This window comes from Ictidomys tridecemlineatus, chromosome 7 (assembly GCF_052094955.1).
Source record: "Ictidomys tridecemlineatus isolate mIctTri1 chromosome 7, mIctTri1.hap1, whole genome shotgun sequence".
NCBI classification, from domain to species: Eukaryota; Metazoa; Chordata; class Mammalia; order Rodentia; family Sciuridae; genus Ictidomys; species Ictidomys tridecemlineatus.
Window position 1 is genome coordinate 129,423,051 of NC_135483.1, and position 25,771 is coordinate 129,448,821.

The window sequence follows — 25,771 nt, forward strand, 5'->3', positions numbered from 1 at the left end:
CCTGTGGGTTAGCTTCTACCTATCAGATGAAACATGAGACCTTTGGTTTTTGGGGACTGCCTCACTTCAGTTAGCATGATAATCTCCAGATCCACCTATTTGTTGGTAAATGTCATAAAATCATTCTTTTTTTATTGCTGACCTAAACCTCATCTTACCACAATAGAAGTCAAAATTCTCTATTATCTTTTATTGCTATCTCTTGCTAAAAACAGCTATTATTAGTATCTAATTTTTTCCAATTTTTCCTCCCCCTGACTTGTCATCTAAATATTTCCTCTCTCCCCTTGAACTCTCTGAAAAAAAAATTGTGATAGCACATATTTATTCTCCCCTACCCTTCTTCACATTAACAGAATCAAACTCAAACTACTTAGTCTGACTTTACAGATTTTTCTCACTTCTCAAAACTTGTTCATCATGCCCCCAATCAATGCTGGAGATGAAACTCATGGCCTTACTCATGCTAGCTAGGCTCACTGAGCTATACCCCCAGCCCTCAAAATTTACTTTCTCTGTATGCTTCATTCAAATGAACTAGTCATGACCTGGTTCCTATATTACAATTTCCCAAAACCTGGAATCAATTCCTGTGGTACTCCTCTCCTTATCAATGTTCTTCACTCCTGCCCCATATCCACATATCAAATTCTCCCTGTTCTTCAAACCCCAGGCCAACATTACACTCCAATGATGTTTATCTGATTATCAAAGCTAAAAGTCAGATTCTAAACCCTTACCACTGTGACTAATGATAATCTGAAGAAATCAAAAGTTCCAAATTCTATCTTTTAAAAGCATTGTTTCAGTGCCTCTTTCTTTATACTTATTGCACTTCATTCTTTATTTTAATTATAAACTTGTAAAAATCTACCTAACAACCTGTAAGTTTATGGAATAGAAATCATGTATATCTTATCATATATCTCCTATAGAGACTTGGACGAATACTTCACCCAAAATAGCTGCTTACTGTATATATGCTGAATAAATAAAAATGTGTAGTATTTATGTGCCTTAAAATAATACATCGTATTAAAAAAAAAAAAAAAACAATGCAGGCATGGTGGTACATGCCTATAATCCCAGCAACTCTGGAGGCTGAGGCAGGATGACCCAGAAGTTCAAGGCCAACCTCAGCAACTCAATAAGACCCCTTCTCAAAATAATAAAAGACCAAAGATGAAGCTCAGAAGCACCCCTGGAATCAATCTCCTGAATAAGAAAGAAAAAAAATAGTAAGAAACATAGCAGTGCTATAACTATTAAGTTGTAAAATCCTGATACTGAGGCTTGTATCCTATCAAACCTATTTTAAAATTATCAAATTTTACACATAAAATAATTCAGTAAAAAATACTTAAGAATTTGGGCCCCCACCCTGGCCTCTCCTGAAGCTCTGAACCTGCTGTGGAGGAATTGGCTGTGACCTTTACCACAGAGTATGGTCTGGCAAGGTAATGGGGGTGTTCGCAGTCATAATGCAGTGCCTCCATGGAGGTGTGGAAGTGTTCCAGACCAGTTACTTCTGGTGCCAGCTGCCTTCCTTCTCTGATTCTTCCCAAACACACCTCTCCACCTATGCATCTTTGGCACTAGAACTCCTGAATATCACTTTTCACATTCTCCCCTTCCTCCCCATATTCAAGGCTTTGGAGTCACTCTCTCTTAAAGCCAGATTTAGCAGAGAAAAATAGAAAATAAGAACCTTCTATCACATCGTAAAAACAGTGAACAACCTCTTGAAGTATTTTTACCTTTATATAAAACAAGGTTTATAATTGTAAAACCTGAATACCATTAGAAAATGCACAGGGAATGTCTTTGTTAAAGTAGATTTTTTCAATGTTTTACAGAATTACATTTTCAAAAAAAGTTTTTATTGTAAAGTTGTTTATTAAAAACTTCTGAATTATGAAGCTATGCTCAAATGATAAACACAAACAACTTCTGAATGAAAAATATTGAATTTCATTCTGTAATGACAGGTCATACACTTTTAATTCAAACTTAAAACTACAAATTTTTTATTATATCATCAATTTTTACATTTGTAATTTTTTGGTTTTTTAAAAAAATATTTTTTACTTGTAGATGAATACAATACCTTTATTTTATTTGTTTATTTTTATGTGGTGCTGGGGATTGAACTCAGTGCTTCACACATGCTAGGCAAGCTTTCTACCACTGAGCCACAAACCCAGCCCAAGTCTTTGTTGTTGTTGTTTAAAATATTTTTTAGTTGTAGACACAATACCTTTATTTATTTATCTTTATGTGATGCTGATGATCAAACTCAGTGGCTCACCCATGCTAGGCAAGTGCTCTACCATTGAGCCACAACCCCAGCCCCAAGTCTTTGCTTTTAATCTTCAAAAATCTCAGTTTTAACTTTCAGAACTCAACACAAAATTAATTACTCATTTGATTTATGACTTATAGACAACTATAAGTTCACAAAAACAATAGCAACACTAACACAACAAACATAGTTCTTTTAATTCTCAGAATACAGTCCAGTAGACATATAATCAAACTATAATATTGAGAAGTCATTTTAAATAGTTTTTCTCTTTGTGGTTATATCTTCAACTGGATTAAAAAAATCAGGCCCACTCATTACATTTTATACCACTTTAAGGACCACATGTAACTAGACAGCAAGCAATTTTGATAAAACCAAAATCAAGGTATCCAAATAATATATAAATCAGCATTGTTCAATAGGGAATCCATTAAACACATGCAGAAACTTAATTACATGAGTAAAATTTCAAGTGCTAAAGAGTACACCATATTCTAGAAAGTTCCATTGCACTGATGTAAATGATAATATCTTTTCTCAGACACTGAAATCTTCTTGCTTAGTGATGAAGCCTAATATTGGGTAACTAGACAGTTAAAACTGTTAAAGCATGAGTTGGCAGCTATAGGGCAGATACTACCTCATTAAAGGAAGACTGATGTACAAGAAGTTATCTGAGTCAGCAGTTTCCTCTGTAAAGGAACTGAAACTATTATTGTGCTGTTTGTTTTCTTCAATGACTATATTTACCATCACCAAAATACTGGGGATTTCATTAAATGAATATTATATGAGTTTAAAACTATTTATTTAAATGACTCACTCAGAAGATAACTTCAAATAACTCATTAGATCTTTCATTACTTCTCAAATTTCTCCACCAAAATATCCCTTGTAGGACTCAAGGGTTTTGTTCCATTTGCAACATTGTAAGTCCAGTTATTACTGGCAGAAAGAGACCAGAAATACATACTTATATAAATTCTCAACAAATTTAGAGAGGAAAGAATTTAATATGGAGAAAAGATGACATCAAAGAAAAGGAACAGAAACAAAACATTTTTGTCTGGGTTTCCATTTGTCCTTCCAATATGCTGATGACATTCTGTATCGGAGGACTTTAAGAGTTAAGCTAAATTTGGTATTCCATATACTTATATAAATAGAATTCATATCAGAATTCTATAAGAACCTACTATTCATTTGGCAAAGCAAATATAAAAAATATACAAGACACACTGGTTACCAACTCTAAAATTCTAAGTCCTTCCTATTTATTGAATTCTTTAATCCCACTTAGAGCAAAATAAGTTAAAAACTTTGGGTCATAGATCATTAAAGGTCATAAAATTCACATAATGGGATCCATTAAAAAAATATCGAGGTATTTGCTAAAGAGGTTTGAGAAACATTGATCTATTTGGCTTCCCAATAATTTATTTATAAGAAAGCAAAGGATTTTACAATCCCTAGTCATTCTAACTACAATTTTATAATGTTAGCATATATATGTATACATTGCTCTACATATATGATTACTACTTTATACATACACATCTGTACATGTCTGTCCACACATTCACACATTTACACTACTTTACACTAGCAGAATCCAGGCTTTTTCTATAGTCCATGGATGTGAGAGCAGATGTACAAAATTTATAGAATTCCTGTAGGTTTCAGGGACATATATTCTTAACCTTCCAGTATAAACAAAAAAATATAGATAAGGAATGTTAAATTAGCTGGGCACCTGGTATGCAACCCAAATGCTAGTCTTTTCCTTTGTATGCTCAACTCGATTAATGATATCAAAATTATTTTACCTAGATACTACAAGTGATTATACAATTACACAAAATTTAAAAATTTATAAAAATATCAGATATTTGATCTTTCAAAAAGCATTTATTAAAACATGAAAATGCTAGGTACTTGAGATGTAATGAAAGGATTTATATAGTAGGTTGAAACCATAATAGAAACCTAATCAAAACCAAATTAAACAGATTCTTACTTGCAAGAAATTGAGCTATGTAGCAGTCACCTTGGTACCAGGTATTAGAATATGGTATAGAATCAGGAGACAGTGGCCTTTTGGGGGGCTATATATGTAGATGAGCCCGGAGAGAGTAAGCAATTAAATAAGCAGTGGGAAGATATGATATTTATTCCTTATTTTCTTAATGACTAGAGAGAGGTATTTACATTAAAATCTACACATTTTCTCATACTCAGAAAATATAAAAACATGATGTGAAAGCAGAATATTTCTAAAACTAAATTTTCATATTAGAATACACCTCACTCATGCCAAAATTTTTAAGCACAGATTTATAATTGTTTTATAATAAACATTATATAATTTTATTCTCTAATGATTACATATATGATTCATCTATACTCTCAATTTTCTTTGTTTTTCTAAACTTTTAAATTTTAATATCTACAAAGACCACTTGCTCATATTTCACTCTCAACCAGGGAGTAGGAAGATCCACGATCCATTATTTTTTTCCTTCTTCTTCACTCATGCTTCCCCTTTTTAATCCAGCTAATTCATCAGGTAGCACTTCTTGCTGCTAATAAAATTCTTGTTCCTTAACAGTGGGCCACAATGACCCCATCCCTATGATCAAAGATGTCTGAAACATGGGGACTAGGCATGTAGGTCCGTGACAGAGTAAATGCTTAGCAAGCAGAGGTAATGAGTTCAATTCACAGTATTACAGATATCCTCAAAAAGCTATCTGAAACAAACGTGATCCAACATATAATGGGAAATTTGTACTACGTGATATTTGCCTCTAAAAGATGCTATGATCTAATCAGATTCTTTCTCATATGGACATTTTAACTGATAGAAACAGGGAAAGTTATTGTTGAGTTGGGTGATCATTATGGCCATAGGCCTAAGGAAATAATGATAGAAAGTACATGTGTAGAGAAGTGAAGTAACCCTGACTGCACAGATCAGAATTAGCTAATCCCAGTTTTTTTTCCTTAGACCTGCCTTTTTGATTTTCCTATATTCTGTAAGACTTCTCTGTAGGCTTCCAAATACCTATGCTTCTACTTGAGTTTTAGTGGGTTAATAGAGAGGGTTTCTAGCAGCAATCTAAAGAGGCTGGTTAGAAAACTTCACTACGAATGTCGTGCTTATTCTTGTCTATTCTCATAACGTCACTCATGCTATTCATATTGAGACATATTCGGTTTTCTTTTCCAATAATCCAAATACTATTGTCCTTTAAATATAGTCCTAACAGTCACTTTATCCACAAAGTTGTATCTGCCAAATCTTAGGCCACAACTTCCCATCTCTGAAATATAGCTTCTACTCTGTATTTGTTTCATGAATTCACTGCATTCAGCCTTTAGGTTTGTTGAGCCTTAGTTTCTGAAGTAATTAGGGCTGGGGTTGTGGCCCAGTGGTAGAGCACTTGCCTAGCATGTGTGAGGCACTAGGTTCAATTCTCTGCACTTCATATAAATAAATAAAATAAAGGTCCATTGACAACTAAATAGTATAAATAAATAAATAAATAAATAAATGTGATTAATTAAACTTACTTCAAAGAGTTATTATAAAGCCAGGGCCTAGCACACTTGCTTCTAGATATTTTTGTTCTTATGAGTTTAGCCAGGAAACTACAAAGAAGAAAATACCTATACTTTCCTCAAAGATACAAGGTTGGCAAAACAGCTCAATAGAAATCAACATTATATCTTTCGTAATTTAAATGTGAGCAAAGAGAAATGTAAAATGTAAAGAGGATTTATAATTTCAAGCAGATTTCTTTCACAGGTAAATTGGAATTGATGTTTAAAGAATACATTAGGCTATCTCCTATTAATCTGACCCTCAAAAGAATGTCATCTTTATTTTAAATTTCATTTATGTGAAATATCCAAAAAAGAAAAATCTTTATAGTACAAAAGTAAATTAGTGGTTGCCTAGAACTCAAAATAAAAAATAAGGGCTGGGGTTGTGGCTCAGCTGTAGAGCACTTGCCTCACATGTGTGAGGTATTAAGTTTGATTCTCAGTACAATAAATAAATAAAATAAATGTCTGTCTCTGACAAAAAATTATATTTTAAATATATAATAATACTAACAAAAAGAAGGCTGGGGAACAGTAGAGTATCCCTGGGTTCAATCCCCAGTACTTAAGTACTTGCCAGACTTGTTCCACAACCTCATTCCAAAAGTCATGTGACTTGCCAGATTTTTGTAACAGAGGGATTTAATAGAGATAAATAAGCCTGAAAACATAAACTATTCACTCTTATCTGAAATACCACAAGAGCCTCCTAAGAGGTGTCTCTATTTCTCTTTCCTCCAGTTCTCTTTCATACAGACATCCGTAATTTGTTTTTTCAAGAAGGAAAAATCCTTTTAATAGAAGAATATGTTTGTGTCACTCCCATACTTAAAATCTTTTAGTGACTCTATATCCCAGTTCTTTGCTAAGCACAAAGTTCTTCTTAATAAGCTCTGACTTCTTTGGTTCCCTTTCCCACTCACTTCTCATATATTAGATGATTAAACCTCTTGTCATTCCCAAATATATTAATTTCCCCTGCATCAAGTTGTGTGTTTGGTATATAATGTTCACTCTCTCAGATGTCCTTCTCTTATTTCCTGCCAAACTCCTACTCATATTTTCAGCCTCATCTCAGGTAACACCTCCTCTCTGGGGAACCATTATAATTTGTGAAGAAGTCTAAGGTACTTCTCTCCTGTTACTCTTCTATATCTCTTAATTAATGCACTTAAAACATTATACTATATGGAGATTTTGTTTTGATATCTGGCACCCTACCACACTGTGAGATCCTTGAGAAACCTTTCTTATAACCTATAAGATCTTAGTAGAAGTTTTGAATGAAAATGCATAATAATCATTAACATGGAACTCTATGGAACTCTACAATTTGGAAAAAAAAGTATACACATAGATTTTCATTTTATCCTAACAAAAATCACAAAATAGGTAAGTCAGGAATTATTATTCTAATCTTACAGATAAGGAGTTCCTACTACATGTTTGTCAGGCAATGTTGCTGATGAAGCAAAAGTGACACAAAATGGAAGCAGTTAGCTTCACTGACCAGTGATTATCCTGAACTATCCAGACCAAGTCAGTGCTGATTATGCCCCTGTACTGAACACGTAGCTCACATTACTTACAAGTCAGCTAAGCAGAAAGAAAACATTGATCATTGTTCTGCTATGAAACTGAAAAATGAACCTAAATTTTGGAAACCTGGTGATTGTGTCATCATTGACACAGTTCTAGGCAAGCCCATGTATACTGAGGGTTTCTCTATTCTTCCCTAGGACATCTTGCTATTATGATATGAGACAGATAATTGCTGTGGGTGTCATCAAATCGGTAGACCAGAAGGCTGCTGGAGCTGGCATGGTGACCAAGTCTACCTAGATAGCTCAGGAGGCTAAATGAATATTATCCCTAACATCTACCACCCCAGTCTTAAGGAGTAGTGGAGGAACTGTCTCAAAACTATTTGTCACAACTGATCATTTCATAGAAGTCTGGTTAATGATGATAATGTATCATAAAACCTTTAGGTTTTATATTTGTATTTGTTTTTGTGTGTCTGTGGCAATTTCATTAGTTTTATTAGTTTTTTAAATCTATTTATTTACTCTAACTTGTTATACATGACAGCAGAATGCATTTCAATTCATAGTACACCAATTTTTCATTTCTCTGGTTATACACAAAGTAGAGTCACACCATTTGTGTCTTTATACATATACTTAGGGGTCTAACTCCAGTCAGAATGGCAGCTATTAAGAAGACAAACAACAATAAGTGTTGGCAAGGATGTGGGGGGAAAGACACACTCATACATTGCTGGTCGGACTGCAAATTCGTGCAACCAATGTGGAAAGCAGTATGGATATTCCTTGGAAAACTTGGAATGGAACCACCATTTGACCCAGCTATCCCTCTCCTCAGTTTGCATCCAAAGGACATAAAAATAGCATACTATAGTGACAAAGCAACATCAATGTTTATAACAGCACAATTCACAATAGCTAAATTATGGAACCAACCTAGATGCCCTTCAATAGATGAATGGAAAAAGAAACTGTGGTACATATACACAATGGAATATTACTCAGCATTAACAGAGAATAAAACCATGGCATCTGCAGGTAAATGGATGGAGTTGGAGAATATTGTGCTAAGTGAAGTAAGCCAATCCTCCAAAAATCAAAGGCCAAATTTGTTCTCTGATATGTGAATGCTGATCCATAATGAGGATGGGAGGGAACATGGGAGGAATGGAGGAAATTTGGATAGGGAAAAGTGGGGGGGGGGGAGAGGTAAAGGAAAGGAAATGAGGGTAAGAAAGATGGTAGAATGAGTTTTATTAGTTTTTAAAATCAGTAACAACTTGACCAAAATTCTATCACCCAATTTTGAGATCCATTAAAACAAAGTTCAATGGAAAAAAATTGGGGTCAGTTTGCCCCAAACATTTCCTTCATTCTATCACTCCAAACTCAACAATAAATATTAAAAGACCTAGAAGGGAGACAGACAGGAACTTGGCAACTACAATCCTAATTTTAAATAAACTCTATTTCAACTTTATTTTTCCTTCCTTCTGTTGTTCCCACCTACTTTTATTCTTTCTTATTTTTCTGATTTGATGGTTCCATTTACTATTTGTGTAAGGTGTTCGTTTTCCTTGATAATTTTTTTTTGGGGGGGAGGGGGTGGGATACTAGAGATTGAACCCAGGGGAATTTACCACTGAGCTACATCAGCAATCCTTTTTTATTTTGAGGCAAATAAGTTTGCCTAAATTGCCAGACTAGTCTCAAACTTACAATTCAAGTTCAAGACCAGTCTCAGCAATTTAGTGAGACCATATTTCAAAATAACAAAAACGGATGGGATATAGCTCAGATAGAGTACCTTTGGGTGCATTCCCAGTAGTGGAGGAAACTTTTTTGTATTTCACTTAGTTTTGGTCCCATGAACTTTTTTTAAACTAGGGATTAAACCCAAGGGCACTTAACCACTGGACCACATCCCCAGACAATTTTACTTTTTATTTTGAGAAAGGCTCTCGCTAAGTCACTTAAGGCCTTGCTATGTTGCTGAGGCTGGCCTCAAACTTGGGATTTTCCTGCCTCAGCCTCTCAAATTGCTGGGATTATAGGAGTACACCACCTCGTTTTGCCTACTCATTACTTTCTTGCCAGATCAGCATTGTCATGATGAAAATGTTTTAATTATTTTAGCTAAATATGTTATTTTTTTCCAGAAGGTCATTCAAAGTATTTAGTCCACCTCAATTCTGTGTTCAATAAACTATTGAAATTTTGCTTTCAAGTGAAAATTTATTTACCAAAAGTGAAAATTTATTTACCAAGAAATTTCTCTAAGCCTAACCTGTGGTAATATCACTATCAGTTCCTATTTAGGTGTGGAAAAATTCACTGGACTCAAATTTAATTAAGGCAACTTGCCTCAAAAGTTTCTCCAAATCAAAAAAAAAATCCATGAATTGGAAATATTCACAAAATTGTTAGCTCTTTTAAACTGCCCATGTATCAGATATTCTCATGTATACCCATTGATGAGAAATTTTAAAGGAACTTCTAACTATTCTTCATTTTGTATAGAAATTACTCTCTGATGCCCTAAACAATATTCTCATCAGGATAATCCATTATATCTGTCAGTATTGTTCAGTTCTTTATTGAATCCACAAATATCATTCATAATTGTTTGTGGGTTTGCAATTTTATAAATCCATTCTAGTAGTATTATAAATCCATTGTAGTTAGACCAAAAAGTTTCCCTACTACAATATTGCCTGATTTCTTGGATTCTAATGATCTTATCAAGCCAGTGAGCCCTGTTTTCTCCTAATTCACACTGAATTCTAGAATATATACTTTTAAGATTTGTCTCAAAAACACCAATTGAAATGCCTATTCTTCTCCCTCAGATTTAAAACTATGAAACATTAACATATATAGGAAAATAAATTAATATGAAATAACTAAAGAGTATTTAACTAAAGAGATCATTTTCAGTTACATATAATTGAGTGAATTTATAGTGCTCAAAAACCAATCCAAAATAAACATATCTTAAACTGGGCAGAACTACATTATTTTGTGAATTAATTGTGGAAACATCAATACCATCCTTCTATAACAGAGTCTCTAGTGAATAAGATATCCAAATTTAATGCTATTGTTCTATAAAATATTAAGTAACACTGGAATTACATATAATCAGAAAGTTTATTTTATTCTTTAAATTTACTTTCTGAAGTAACTATTGGTATATGGTACATGCCTATAATCCCAGAGACTTGGGAGTCTGAGGCAGGAGAATCCCCAGTTCCAAGCCAGCTTCAGCAACCTAGCAAGATGTAGCTCAGTGGTAGAAGACCTATGGGTTCAATCTCTAGTAATGCACACACATGTTCTTACACATAATACATATGGCTTTCTGTTTTCCTTTCTTTTAAAAAATAAAATACAGGCTATGTCCTGAGACCAATATTCATTAAGCTTAATCCTTTACATACTTTATATGTTATAATAGAATATGTTAATACTTGATTCAACTTTTTAAAAAAAATTTTTTAGTTGTACATGGATACAATATCTTTATTTTCTTTATTTTTATGTGGTAATGAGAATTGAATCCTGTGCCTCAACAAGTGCTAGGCAAGCATTCTACCACTAAGCTATAACCTCAGCCCCTTGATTCAACTGTTGTGTAAAATAGTTTGGTGTGCCTCAAAAAGCTAAATATAAACCTGGCACGATGGTGTACATGTGTAATCTCAGCTACCTAAAAGGTTTGTGAAGGGGGTTTAAAAAAAACCAGCCTGGGTAATTTAGCAAGACCCTGTCTGAAAATAAATTTTAAAAAAGGGACTGGAGATGAACTCAGTGGTAGAACACTTGTCTAGCATGTACACACTTTGGGTTCAAACCCCAATACTACCAAAAAAAAAAAAAAAGCAGAGACTTCAAAAAATACTTCGGGAAGACTTGAGAAGATGCCCTACAAACAGATAAATGAATAAATATGATAAATGCACATATATTTTGTTTTATTTATATATGTGCAGTTGAGTCATAAAAGACAATGAAGTTCTGAAACATGCTACAACATGGTTGAAAACTTAATGCTAAGTAAAATAAATCTGACCAAAAAAGGGTCAAATACTTTATCATTTTACTTATCAGAAATCTTCTAGGGACAAAGAGTGGATTAGAGGTTAGTAGAGCTGGAAGGTAGAAGAAATGGAAAGTCATTGCTTAATGACTAGTTTCTGTTTGGGTAATGAAAAGAATTTGGAAACAGCAGTAATGGTTGCACAACACTGAATATAATTAATGCCACTAAACTGCCTGCATAAAACTGGTCAACACTGGGGCTATGGTATAGCTCAGTGGTAGAGCATTTGCCTAGTATATGCAACACCTTGAATTTGATCCCTAGCACACCCCCCAAAAAAATTGAAATGGCAACTTTTATGTTAAATGTATTTTGCAACTTTAAATGTGAATTGTATCTTAATCTATTTTTTAAATGTTTGAAGTCCTTCACTGCTTCAAAATTTTGCCCAGGTTCCTTTTCCTTAAAAAAAAAAAAAAAAAACTTCCCCTCCCCCTGTTATTCTAGTGAAGTATTTCAGTTATTTATATCACTCATTCAGCAATTAATCTTATCTTCCTTTTGACATTCCTAGTGTTTTAAAATTACTGGTACTGAATAAATATGATAGTTAATATTTCATTATGCTTTGCTTACAAAACAAGATTAATTGCTCAAATTATCAAATCAACAACCATATGTAATATTTGTTTGTACTTTGTTTGCCAAACTAGACTAGTAATAGCTCACACTGAGAAGTCAAGACTCAGTAGCAACCTACTTCTTCAAATTAACAAAAATTTTTCGATTTTATACCTGCACAAATGTATTAAATAAATTTTTCTATAATAAATGGTAAGAGACCACATTCCAGAAAAAAATTAATCAGAATGCTCATTCTCTGAGCATTCCAATTAATCAAGGATATAACAGATTTAGTTTAGTATGATTATTAAAGATAGACAATAATGAATACTTTAAAAAGAAATTTCTAATTGACCATTTTTTTTCTTGACTGAATCAAAGACAAGAAACTATTCAAATATAACTTTTTAAATGGTGAATAATACACAAGCATTTAACATATACACTAATATTTTCTATGCCTAAGTAGAAATATTTAGGATATAAAATTATAATCCTTAACAGAATTAATTAATATGAATTTTTCTTTTACTTAAATAATGCTTAAAATAAACATACTTAAGAGAAGTCTTTAAGGCATGATAATGAAATAGAAGACTTCAGAGAAAATAATAGGAAGGATAAATACACTTTTTAAAATTGTTGTTGTTCTTTGAAAAAACAACATAAAAATTTTAAGAAATGGCTGGGCACAGTGTTACACATCTTTAATTCCAGTAACTGAGGCAGGAGGTCACAAGTTCAAAGCCTGTCTTAACAACAAAATCCTCAGTAACTTAGCAAGTCTTTGTTTCCAAAAAAAAAAAAAATTCTTTTAAAGTATTTTCTTAGTTGTTGATGGACCTTTATTTTATTCATCTATTTACATGTGGTGCTGAGAATCAAACCTAGAGCCTCACACATTTGAGGCAAGCATTGTACCACTGAGGCACAACCCCAGCCCTGTCCAAAAAAAAAATATTTTAAAAGGACTACGGATGTAGCCTAGTGGTAAAGAACCCCTGGCTTCAATTCCTGTTTTTGAGAAATGTATCAAAACAGCTGCACTAAAGTCACATACTTTCAGAAACCTAGGTATACAAAGCCTAGGTAAAGTCTCTGCCCATTTTCAGAGTAAATGCTTTAAAATGAGCTATTTTAGAGTCATCAGACTACTTTTATCTACAGCAGGGTTTTGTGCTTTTTAAAATTTTATTTTTTTAAATATTTATTTTTTGTAGTTGTAGTTGGACACAATACCTTTGTTTATTTTTATGTGGTGCTGAGGATAGAACCCAGGGCCTCGCATGTACTAGGCAAGTGGTCTACCACTGAGCCATAACACCAGCCCCTGTTTTTTTTTTTTTAATTTTATTTTTATTAGTACTTTTTTGTTATATCTTTGAAAAAATACTTCTTAACTGCTATTTGTTTGATTTGTTATCTGTGTCTTTAAACACTTATTATATTAACTCACATGAAGATTAAAAGTATAATTATATTTTGATTCAGAAGACAAAAATTTTTAAATTTTTAAATTTGGCATTGTTACATCAAAAGTAAAACTGCTTGAAAGAACAACTATATTTATATTTCCTACTATAGTAGAACAACATATTCACTTTTACAATGAAAATACCCACTGGCATCTTAGAAATTATTACTTTTCCAGTCAGAAACATGGTTGTACAGCAAGCTCACTGGCCAAACCAAAAAGGGAAGGAAATAAAAAATAGTCTCCAAGCTGACAGAATATGAGTTAAGAATTATTATTTATTAAAAAGTTCTTATATGATTTATATTTCAGGAATTAAAATTTACACATGAATCCAACAAGTTTGGGCTGTTATTCCAAAGTCACAGCATATTAGAAAAGGAATGAAGATGATGATGATAGCAACTATAATTTTTTAAAGCATTCATTAAACATTATACATTGGGGTGGGAGCCAGGAGTAGAAGGAGTATCTGTACTAGGTAACTATAGTGAAAGCTGTACAAATGACTTGACTCCATGATTAAGAATCTCTAAAATTTATGTCCCAAGACTATCACTGTGCTACAATGCAGAACAAAAATTAATGTTCAACAAGACCTCAAAATAATACAAAAATTAACATCATATACTTTTTTTTAAAACATAAGGAACATTATCAACAGAATCTAAAGACCTGGATTTAAATCCAGTCTTTAGCTTCTCCATTTTTATTAATGATGTCAGGCAAATATTAATCTGCCTCACATTCATTTTCTCTAAATATGAAATGAAATATTTATTTACCTTAGAGTGCTATGTTTAGAAACAACAAATGTAAAAGCATGCTGGTATGATACTCATGAATATAGTAGTTACTGAAATACTCTAAAAATTTGGATATCCAGAATAATTATTTCTTTGATATAAACAGTTTTTTCACTTTTTAAGTCTTATTATTTTTCAGATGCTTAGATGTTACTCTAGTTAGTAAATATGCAAAACCATAAAAATGCAAAGATTCACTTAAGTATTATAGCAAATGCTCCTGAATTCCATTACCAACTACCTCTTTGGCTAAGTAAATGCAATTCATTCTTTAATCCCAATTTAGGTTGTTATCTCCTCTGTAGAACCTTCCTATATTTCCAATTGCACATAGACATTTCAAATCTACCATATCCAAACCTGAAGTCCTGTTTCTCCATCCCCATTCCAAATATGTTCCACCTGAAAACCCAACTTCATCTTTTAATTGCTAAGCCAAAACCTTATTCATCCTTTCTTCCTTTTCCTCTCACATCTACTCCATCAAGAACTATTTTGTTTTACCTTAAAAACATCCAATTATTGATTGATTGATTGATTGTACAAAGTGACCTACCACTGAGCTACATCCCCAAACATTTAAAAAAAATTTTTTTTTTTAATTTAAGACATGGTCTCACTAAGTTGCTGAGGCTGGCCTTGAACTTGTGATCCTCCTGCCTGAGGCCTCCCCAGTTGGTGGGATTGCAGGTTTTGAGTCACTGTGCCCAGATAAATCATCCAGATTTTACTTCTTCCTAGCCACTATCTTCTCTCATTTAGATTATCATAAGAACCTTTTAACTGGTGGGCCTTGCCACGATACAGTCTATTCCCAGCATAGCAACAGAAGTGATCCTATGTGTCAGTTCAATTAAAAATATAATCCAGGTCTACAGAAAGCCATGTAAGGCTTCAGTGGTCTCTAAGGTCCTCCCTTGTACTCTCCCTTCTCCCTCACTCTACTTTCCATCACAATGGCCTCCATTCATTTTAGAGCACATACCAGTCAGGCTTCTGCCTCATGCTCTCTGCCTTGAAGACTCCTCCTAAGGGCATCTACACAGTTAACTTCTTTGATCTTTGCTCAATATCACTTTATTTATTGTTTACTTCTAAGTCTACTATACATTCCACAAAGGTAGAGACCTTTGAACGTTTTATTTACTGATATTTTTCCATATACATAGAACAGCACACAAAAATTCGAATTAAGTATGTAAATAAAACAATACACTTGTGCCACTTTGGTATTTTGTGCTTACCTCTCTTATATAGTTATCACATTATACTGTAAAGAGCCTGTTAATTTTCTGCCCCTTCGACCATTGTGTTTTGCTTTCTATTGTTTTCACCTATACTTCCTTACAGGCCCAAACACTTTGGAAATACTCAGCAACATTTGATAAATTAATAAAAAATAAAACCAACTAGATCAAAGATTTAAGCACCTTTACTATCTCCATAATCTAAACACAATGCTTAAATGTATGACACTGGAGACTGAGTTCTGGATTCTAGATTCTGTTAGTGATTTTAGTCTGACTCTGGCACTTACTGGCTAAAGGACCTTGATTGCATTATTTAAATTCTCTAAAACAATTCCTTATCAACTAAAATAGAATAAAGTCACTCGCACATGACATAATTATCATCAATATTAAATGATGATAGCGGGGACTGGAGTTGTGGCTCAGTGGAAGAGGCAAGCACCTAGCATGTGTGAGGAGGCACTGGATTTGATTCTCAGTATCACTTATAAATAAATAAAATAAAGGTCCATTAATGACAAAAAATTTTTTAAATAATGATAGAATTAGCCCAGATGTTTGCACATAGTATGCATTTAAAACATGACATCTATTACTTGTTATTACAAAAATAGGTTACTTAAGTTAGCAAATTTGTAAAGCAAAGATAATGTGAAGATTATTATTTAAATTCTGTTTGATAACTAAGTTAGAATATTCACTAAACACAATATTTAGAATCTCCTTAGGATATAACAAGAATTTATATTAAAAATTACTGAGTCACCAAAAATAAACTTGATAAGCATTTTACAGAAGAAATACCTTAATTTTCAATAAAGAGGAATTCTATTTACATAACCCCAGAATATTTTTGAATATTTTAAGATGTTAGGCTCTATAATATTCTTCAGTAACTACCTTCAAATTTTAAAAAATTTTAAATGATTTCTCTTATATAACCAAAATACCCAACACTAGATATTAAAAATTAAATATGGTACTATTTAGGTCACCTATACATATAGGCCTATAATATACACATATATTCTTCCTTCCACTCTGAACAATCTCATTTTAAAAAGTAAGACTTTTGAGAAAAAGTTAAATAAATTCTAACTTTTACTAAATTATCTCCAAGCTTGCCATTTCTCATTTTAGTCATGTGTCCAATTATATGTATATTATTTAGGTAATGTTATATTGATGTTGGAACAACACTGGGAGTTCAGTTCAATTTAAAAGGCTAATGTAATAGTGTTTATTTTAAAGCTCTAAAAATTTTCTGTTATTTCTGTCTACTGTGGCTCTTAATGTCTTCCTATCTGCAGAGTCACTTATCTATTTTATAAAATACTTGTGAATTTGTTTTCTTTATAGTTTGTACTACCACCAAGAAATAGACATGCAAATTTTACCTAATCACTCATATGGTAGTGGACAAGAAAACTGAGGTAAGCAATTTAAATGATTGTCCCAAGACTACAGATGGAGTGACTGCCAGCTTTAGGATTAAAGCTAAGAAGCTCATTATTCCCTTCTTAAATTTTGAATACTGAACATTGTTTTTAAGTCATGATGATCTCTTAACTAAGAACAACAATATAATAATATTATTATCAACACAATATATGTAAACAGAATTATGAAATTTATTAAATAATAAAATTACTTTATCCCAGTTGTCACTGAAAAAAATTAATCTAATTTACTCCATAAGTTATTTTTAAAATTTTGCTTAGAGTGCCAAGAAAGTAGCAGCTTAATATATTTTATCATTCTAATGTCTTTAAATATAGCTAACTTCTTTAACCAAAATCTACAATAAGTATATGAGATGGTTGGATTTAAGATATCAAACAGAAATACTTTTGCATTTTTTAAAAAAAACCTACAAACTTAAAAACCAGTTGTTTCTACTCTTATTATAAACTTCAACTTCAAGATATATTTGTAAGAGATCTATCAATGAAAAGACAATGATAAAAAGTAAAGCAAACATTAAATACTCTTGCATTCACAGGAGAAAAAGACAGTATAACATTAGCAGCTTACTGTGGAGAGTGGGTTTAATCAGGAAGTAGCCATTATCCTTTCGATTCAGAGCAGTGACAGCACTCCAAAACAACAAGCCGTGATATTCTTTCAGTTAAAAGGCATGAAAGAATACCTGCTATTGTGTCCTAGCTTTGCTGACCCCAAAGGTCACCATATGTCTTTTATCAAAAGCTATAATGAAAACATAATCCAAGCAAGCATTTAGTATGCTCTATTTCTTGAAACACCTAAAATCTACCTAACACAACCTCTCTCTCTCAGTTACTCACAAAACATGGCTGTCTTATTCAGAGATTAGCAATTATTGTAATGAGATACTGTCGGAGAGGGTCAAATAGTACTTCCTGCAGTTTACACATCTTGATTTCCTGGTAAACAAACTGAAAGGCAGGTGGAGCACTTAGATCACCAGTAAACGTGAAGGCTCACGTGACAAAACTAAGGCAGGTAGAGCTGACGTCTCAAGTAATCGGTTCTTTTCTTAATTTTATTAACATCAAAACCAACAATGAGAAGAATTTTGTTACTTCCTTTTTAAAAGGGAGTTCATTCTTGACGTGAAATAACTCACAGTTTAAAATAAAAAATGCTTGAAAACTGAGATGGTTTAAGCAGCTTTCAAAAATTAGTTTTAGTAAATAAGCTGTAAAAACGAGACAAATGCTAACAAATTGCTTTAAAAACAAATAAGGATTTAAAAAAAAAACTTAAGGAAAAGTCTTTAAATTTTAACTCCTTCAAGAAAGTAAATAAAAGAAATTTCTGAGTCTTAATAAAAGACCAAAATTAAAATTCTTTTCCAAAGCACACTTCCAAAATACTACTTTAAAATTAATGTAGCAGTCTTTGAAAAAAACTCAATCGTATGAATCAAAAAGTTTACATAACTTGAAGCTATTCCTTATATCATTTTAAACTTGTATTTCAAAAAAGAAAAAAAATTGGTCAACTGTGCACTTAAAAAAAAAATTGTTAGCTTGAAAACTAAGTTTCCTTGTCCTTAGTTTTTCCTCCCTAAACTGCTCTTCTTTTTGCTCCATAAATTTCTAATATAGTTCAATGAAGGTTGATTTAAATTAATTATAGGTATAAGACAAATTAAAACCTATGATAAACTAAGTCAGTACTTTTAAAATATGTAGGAGTTTTAAAAAAATCTGTAAAAATTTCATTTCTTAAAAATACTATGTTTACGAACACTACACCTTTGTTTTATTATGAACATAGTATGTTTTCATCTTAATGCAAAGAGCTCTCAAGACTTTTTTAACAATATAATCTTATCAAAACATTAAAATTATATTGCTTATAATAATTCACTTTGCAAAATAAAGTTAATGCACTAAAATAGAAAATACAACAAAACAGAATAATAATAAAATCAACAACAAAAAGAACACCCAAGCAGATAATAAAACTGTGCCAAGGGTACAGAATCTCTCATCACAAATACCTAATTTTTAATTTCAGAAGTATACCTTCAGTATTAAATCACTGTAACACAAGTCAATAATAATCACTAATCACCACCTTTACTAAAAATGACATGTGAATGAGGGAATTTTCGGAAAACTATGATTAAGGCATTAACAGTTTCAGCTGAATTTCCTGGTCAAATTAAATAACTTGTATGTTCTACAGCCACTTGGAATGCAAAAACACAATTCTTATTTCTACTATAGAAAATTTAAATTGTATTTCCTATGATATTGGTAGGTTTGAATGTGTAATTCGTTTGCCTAAACAAAACAAAAATTTAAATTAAAAATTATTACTTTGTTTTAAAAAATCCATGATTATCTTAATTTCCCATAAAGGGCCAAAATTTAGAGAATGATGAAGAAAAATGTAGAAAGGAAGAGAAAATAAATTTGATATTTTATTTTATTCAAGGTGGCATTTATCAAGGGTTGGTGAGTTTGGATATTAAGAATTTATAGATAAGACAAAAGGGGAGAGAAGTATATATGGCATCCTATGAGTTTTGAAAAGACTCCCTTCTCTGAGCTGACAAATGAGAAAAGGGGTATTTCAGCCAAGCACTCTTTTTAGAGCATTTTCAGCACAACTAACTGTACCTAATGATTCTACAAAGGCAAAAGATTCAGAAAATATTCTTCTGCTCCCTGGCAAGTCCAAAAACAGGACAGATAACTCAGTAACTTAAAAAAATAACTGCACCATGTCAGTTGCTACCATGTCAAATGAACACTATTAAAATTTAACAATGCTTCACTCTGATATTCATATGAGGTAAATAGGGAGTAGCAAATCAAATCTTCATTATAGTTGGCTGAGTCTCCTTTATCTCCCCAAATTGCTAAGCTTGTGTATTCCTACCTCCCAGATTATTTTTATGTTGTTTCCTATTTCTTCCACCACACCTCATTATCAGGACAGGTCTCATCACCTGCAGGACGTTGCTTTCACAGTATCTGACTATTTGGGCCCATAAAACTTTCTTTTTCTACGTGATTTATTTTATATTACTCTGTAAAAATTTGGGGATCTCCTTAACTAGAACTTGGAAATTCTTCTTTTATATTACTCATTGTGAATAATAAAACACTCAGCATATAGCAAACACTAAATTAACTTAATACGAGCTATTAATAAACTAACACACACACACACACACACACACACACACACACACACCAGCTCATGTTCCTTCAACATAGCCAAGGTGTTTATTAGGATTTCATTAAGTGAACCAGAAGGCCAATTTTTACCAAACAGACAATTTCTGTGCAGTATAAAATCAACTCACATTTATCAAATCTTGGGCTATTTGATTTCTAAGATTGTCAAAAGAATGTCAACTATGGTGGCAATCTTTCAGAACACTATGAAAACCAAACTGATTTTGAAAACTATTGTGAGACATCAAAATGACTTACATTAAATGTCCAATACTGCTTGATCCATATTTGAACACATTAATAAGAATTATGCAACCTCATACATTTTTGTGATTAAATGAACACTTCCACTGTATAACCACTGAAATTTGTTATTTCGGAATTTCTTATTTTATGAAAATTCAACATACATTTTTGCTATTGCAAAAGGTAGCAGTCTTCAGATCTGCCATATGTACACTTACTTAACATTTTCTTGCAATAAGAAAAAACACTCAACATTTAAAAATGTTAGAAAGCATATGCTTAAGTAGCACATATTAATTATCAGCTTAAATCAATCAAGATTACATTGTGTTCATTTAACAAGTTAGAGGGTAATTAACATGGATATATTATTATCCACCTCTTTTAGATGTTTACTTTAGAGAACAATAGTAGAAAATAAATCTATAATAAAAATTTAAAAGGTTATTGAAAAAATTTAAACAACAAAATAATATGATTCAGTTTTCTTTCTTTTCCTTAAAAACAATTTGGTAAAAGTAAATCGAAGTCAGCTAAATGTATATATTTTCAGTAATTGAAACATAATAGATACAGAGTCTGAGAGAATACAATATTCATTTTGCTGCAGAAGAACATTCATTGCATAACAATGAGATTTGCTAATGAAATCAACCATCAACCTGAAATACATATGTATTAAACCAAGACCTCAGTGTCATTTTCTTTTTGCATCGTTTGTTCTTTCTTTCATTTTTTTCTCGACCTTTTCACTATTTTTGTACTTCAAATTTAAGAACTTATTGATAAAGCAGTCAAGACTATAACATTATAGTGTGCTGCTTTTTATTCATCACATTTATTTTTAATGTAAATTCCAATGGTTCTGCTTCTAGCGGCAGTATTAATGTACCTTAAAAAAAAAAAAATCTATGGATGCTACCAGAAGAGACAAAGGAAGTTCCTTTCTATAGACAATTCTGGATAAAAAAATTTTATCACCATTTGCCATAAATTCCATATGAAAACTTTTCCTGTGAGTGTTCATTTAATAAGAAATAATAAAATGATAATAAATGTATTTTAAAGTCACTTTTGTAATAATATAAATCCTCTAGCACTTTCTACTGCTGATAATTATTAATTAAAATAATGTAGGGATAATATAATAACTATCAACATAAAATTGTTCTAATTTTTTAAATAAAATCATATTTTCCCCCCAAAAATGTTTTACTATCTTGGTCTGCAAATATTGATTTCCAATTTCCATTTGTCAAAAATAAGTAATTCTGAGAACTTTCTTAAAGAATTATGACCAAGTTATCATTTTCTGTAAAAGCATAAAAGACTATCAATGTTTTTTATATTATTTAATTAAAGTTAAATATATCACCCCCAATCAATTTATATCTGTTTGAGTATAAGCTATTTAATGACAGAACTAACTATCCTACTGGTTGTCTATTGACACATTTGGTTTTCAATTCTACCTGTGCTACAGTTGAAATAAACAGTCTAACCTTTATAGTATATAATTGCAACTAATTTGTGATAATAACAGTTTTACAAAAGAAAAAAATAGTACTTATACTAACTAAAACAAAGTCAAACAGAAGACTGTTTCCTATTTTTATTTTTATAATATAAATATGCCTTAAAACAATATCCTGCTAAAATAACAAAAAATTATGAATTCTAGTTCTGTTAGAAAAGTAAACCAAGTAATTAAGAGATTCCTTAATAAAGTTCCACTGACAATGTCATACCGGTCAAAGTTATAAAAATCTTGGGACTAGAGGTGTAGCTCACTGGGAGAGCACTTGCCTAACATGCATGAGGCTCTGGGTTCTATGGGGTAGTGCATGAATGAATGAATGAATGAATGAAAATACTGAAGGATAACTTTAAGCAAAGAATCACATATCCTAGAGCAATCATTAATCCATAATCCACACATTTCCTTAAAACTTAGAAACTTCTATTAAAATGGTAAAATACAAATCAGAGTAGAGAATCAGTGTAAATAAATGTCTATAAGCAACCAAAAATCTACTTTTATTAGGAAATCTTAAAATTTTATTAGCAATCTTAAAATTGGAAGGTCATCTATATTCTTGCTACTCAAAGTGAAACATCAGCAATACTGAAATTATTTGTTAAAAATGTGAAATCTCAGGCCCCAGTACAGACAAACTGAATCAGAATCTTCTTTTATACATTACAGATGTTGTAACCTAAAAAATTCTTCAGCGTACTAAATATCTATACACCAATTCCAGTAATCTCTGATATTCTAACAACTTCTCAAAACTCCATATTAAAACACAGAATCTTCACTGGATACAGTGGCGCACACATTTGTAATTCCAGCTACAGAGAAGGCTGAGGGAGGAGGATTGCAAGTTCAAGGCCAACCTAGGCAATTAAGTGAGACCTTGCCTCAAAATAAGAAATAAAAAAAGCTGGGAATGTAGTTCAATGATAAAGTGCTAAGGGTTAGATCCTCAGTACTAGAGGACAAAACAAACAGCCCCCTCAAAAAAAACCCAGAATATTCAGCAAATAAATAATCTATTTGTTTTATCCAAAAGTCCATTGTCTACCATTTGCTTCATCATCTAAAGTCTCATTCAATTGACTACTGATTTGAAATCAATGATAATATAAGGAAGAAGAGCGGCAGGTTAATACTTTTCTAACAAAAGTTTGGAAAATATAAAATAGATAAAACTGAAGTACTTAATGCCATCTTAGCAATGATTTAAAATTATTTTAGTGTGAGAGTTCTTCAAACATAATCTTGTGAAGAATCCAATATAGTAGAAAATAAACAAAGGGCTTTTCTTTGGGGTAAAGGAAGCACACAGCAGCTGCCAAGGCAACTCAAGAGAACCAACCAGGCCAGGTTGGGTGGTGCTTGCTTATAGTTCCAGCTTCTTGGGAAGCTAACAAGTAGGATCCAGAGTACAGTCTGCTTTGAGAAAAGGAAACTACTTAAAAATAAAAAAATTAAAAAATTTAAAAAAAAAGAAAACTTGTTAACACTAATCACATTTACTGTTTATCAAAGCGAGTCATAAAGTTTATTCTGCAGTATTTTTTTTTAATTTTTATTTTTAATTGTAGTTGGACACAATACCTTTATTTTGTTTATTTATTTTCATGTGGTGCTGAGGAGCTAACCCAGGGCCTCTCACGTGCTAGATGAGTACTCTACTACTAAGCCACAACCCCAGCCCTATTCTGTAGTGTTTTAAGAACACCACCAAATTAAAGTTATATAATTATTTTTTCTTAATTTGAATTATTTTTTTAAATAGATCCAATTGATGAAGTTGGATAATAATGTTATCTTTGACTAAATTATTTTAATTATTAAATACAAAGCCTATGTTAAGTATTACACAACTAATAACAGATGACTGGACAAAGTACTTGACAATTTCTTGAAGGGTAAGACAAATTCATGGAACATACCAAGTGCCATAAGAATGGTATAATTAAAGTACAATGGGAGCAAAAGGGAACTGAAGATGTCAGAAAAGGTTTCATGAAAAGATGACATGTAAAGTAGACCTTGAAAAATGTGTAGGAATTTGAATGGAAAAGATGGCCAGATGGGGGAATTAGGAAACCAGATATCTCAAGTGAAGAAACAACATATATGCTAAGGATCAGAAGCTTAAAAGGACTTAATATGTTCAAAGACTAGGATGAGGTGGAATGCAAGTTCCGTTATACAAGAATCATGATTTGCACCTAAAATACAATGTCAATATAGTTATATAGATATAAAGCAGTATAAAAGCTCATTGAATATCTATTATTTGAATAAATCAATCAACAAATAATAAAAAATAATGTAGTCTGGCAAGTACATAGAGCACAAGTAAAAAATAGTGGAAGACATGGCTGTAAAAGCGGTTTAGGATTGTTGGGAGCCACTCTGGACAGGAGCTATGTATATGGCAAACAGCCATGGGCTGTGTGTGTGTGAGCTGTGAGCATCTTGAGCGCACAAAGTGGACTGGACTGATGATGCTGTTCTGTCTGGGCTGTGCATGTATTTGTCCCTTTCATTTGCTCTGCCTTTGATTCCCACACAGCACATGAGATGGGCGTGGCCTTCCAAAATGTCAGGCAACCTGCTGACAGCAGGACATCAGGAAGCTAGACTCAGTCCCCTAAAACCTGATTCCTTGCCTCATATGAATGGCTTCTCCCCAATAAAAATGGGTTCAAGGCATACTTTTTCTGGTTCTTGCCTGCCTTGCCTCCTTTATGGGAGCTGAGTCAGAGGAGCTGTCACAGAACCCAAGGAAAAAGGTATTTCTCTGTCTCTGTGTGTGATTATTTTGTGCCAGCCCAGTTCACCTGGAGTGACCCTGACTGCTTCAGTCTTGTGTCACAACATAGGACCTTATTGAAAATGACCTTGAATACCACATTAAGGTTTTCAAAAGTATGCTGCGAACAATGGTAAACTACTTTCATTAGAAATACTGACCTAGCAGTTTTAAGTGGGATGAACTGGAGGAGGAAGAGATTTCCAATAAGGATTGTCACAGTATTTGGTCTACTGAAATAGTTTAAGTAAGAGCAAGTGTCTGTACTAAGGTTGCACAGAAGTGTCACAAAAGAGGAGATGAATATGAAAGCTACGGAAGCCAAAATGAATCACAATTGTTTTTATTTCATGGCTGGTCAAGGTAGAGCAAGAAATAAAAAAGTATATTGTAGAAGTAAAATCTATTGGACATCTATAGAGAGGGAGGGAATAGAAAGGCAAAAATTAAACAAATGCTAAATATATCAAGAAATCCTTTCGCACTGGTACAATAACTGTAGAAAGATGTTAGACAGCATAAAGTAAAAAGTGCATGTAGCCTATATATAAGACAGTAATTCCACTTCTGGATATGTAACCTGGAAATGTATATATATATATATATGTATATATATATAAAGAGTTATGCATAAGGATGTTAATTGTGGGCTGGGGATATAGCTTAGTGGCAGAGTACTTCCCTAGCATGCATGAGACCCTGGATTTGATTCACAACATCCTAAAAAAAAAAAAAAAAGAATGAATGAATGAAAAGAAAGAAGCTGGGAAATATTCAAGAAAGAATAAGTAAACTACTGAAACGTGTTTTTATAATGAAATGCTAGGTAGCAATTAAAATTAATGAACTAGAGCTACACATATT

General features: G+C 32.3%; 1 protein-coding gene across 23 annotated transcripts in view; it reads right to left on the minus strand.

The window, feature by feature from the left end:
* Positions 1-25,771, minus strand: part of Baz2b (bromodomain adjacent to zinc finger domain 2B) — a 346,930-nt gene that overhangs the window by 154,762 nt on the left and 166,397 nt on the right. The window contains exon 1 of one of the 23 annotated variants that reach the window (XM_021730772.3): positions 17,689-17,978. The exons of the other annotated variants lie outside the window; for them this stretch is intronic. The gene's annotated coding sequence lies outside the window, so the exon portion shown is untranslated. Of the gene's footprint in view, positions 1-17,688; positions 17,979-25,771 lie in introns of those variants that run through there. 23 annotated transcript variants of the gene reach the window in all.